General features: G+C 42.3%; 1 protein-coding gene across 1 annotated transcript in view; it reads left to right on the forward strand.

Annotated features, from left to right (window-relative positions):
- Positions 1-1,259, forward strand: part of PCSK2 (proprotein convertase subtilisin/kexin type 2) — a 243,590-nt gene that overhangs the window by 200,761 nt on the left and 41,570 nt on the right. The window lies entirely within an intron of this gene.

Consider the following 1,259-nt stretch of genomic DNA (forward strand, 5'->3'; position numbering starts at 1 on the left):
TGGAAGGGAACAAGACACAATCTTTGTGCTGACACTTGCATTTCTGGGGGCCTAAATAAAGCAAGAACAACTTATACAAACCCATCCTTAACCTCTTTCAACGCTGTTTGCTCAGAGGCTTGCCTGAGCTAGGTGTAGAATACATCCCAAAGCATACATTTGGGAGGTTCTGAAATGTAAATAGAGGACGCGTGGTCCCTCGGGTTTCAGCTCTCTTTACTTTGTGTGCATCCAAAATGCTACCATTAAAATGTCAGAAGCCATTAAGAGATCTGGGGAAAGAATATCACCCAATTAATATTTTATAAGCTAGGCTTGTACCTCGGTTGGTAGCTGAGGCGAGGTGGGTTCTCTATTCACAAGACAGAACTGGAGGCAATTGAAAAATTCAAGCCTAAATTACTCATTCACAGTGATTGTCTTCAAAATAGTTTTGAAAGCTCTGTACAACCAAATCAACTGGTTTTTTTCAACAAGGGATTCTTAAAACTACTGCAGGTAAAGGTTAAAAGTCAGCCCTAGCCAGTTTGGCTCAGTGGGTGGAGTGTCAATCTGTGGACTGCATGGTCCCGGGTTCAATTCTGGTCAAGGGCACATGCCCAGGTTTCGGGCTCAGTCCCCAGTAGGGAGCATGCAGGAGGCAGCCAATCAATGATTCTCTCTCATCATTAATGTCTCTCTCTCTCCCCCTCCCTTCCTTTCTGAAATCAATTAAATATATATTTTTTTAATTAAAAGTCAGAGTAGCTCACAGTGTTTGGAGGTTTATTGGGGTCCTTTTTCCCCATCTGCTTCTTCTATTTTGTTCTCTATTACCTGAACTCTGAAAACATCTAAGCTGCTCATCAAATGTACCTAAAATTCTTGCTCTCTTCTTCATTTGAATTACCTAAAAGAAAATCCAGAAGACTAAAATTTGGGTGTGTAAGGGAGGAAAAACTTTCTCCTACCCTCTGGGTTCTTCTGGCTGGTCTAAGAATTAAATTGACATGAGACTGATTAAAGGAGAAAATAATCCAATTCAATTATGTACAAATGTAAGGAGGTTCCATAAGAATATGATGCCCAAGGACAGATAGGGCAGTTGAGGCCTATATGCTGTCTTGAGCTAAAGTGAAGTGGGTAGTGTTTGGGGACTTTAAAGGGGAGGAAGCCAAATCACAGGGAGATGGAAAAGCAAATGTTTGGTTGCTGGGGTCCAACCCCAGCAGCTCCAGGGGTCCCCAAAGGTGTGGATGGAGTCGCCAAAGAAGGAATGA

Source organism: Myotis davidii, unplaced genomic scaffold, assembly GCF_000327345.1.
Source record: "Myotis davidii unplaced genomic scaffold, ASM32734v1 scaffold608, whole genome shotgun sequence".
Classification (NCBI taxonomy): Eukaryota; Metazoa; Chordata; class Mammalia; order Chiroptera; family Vespertilionidae; genus Myotis; species Myotis davidii.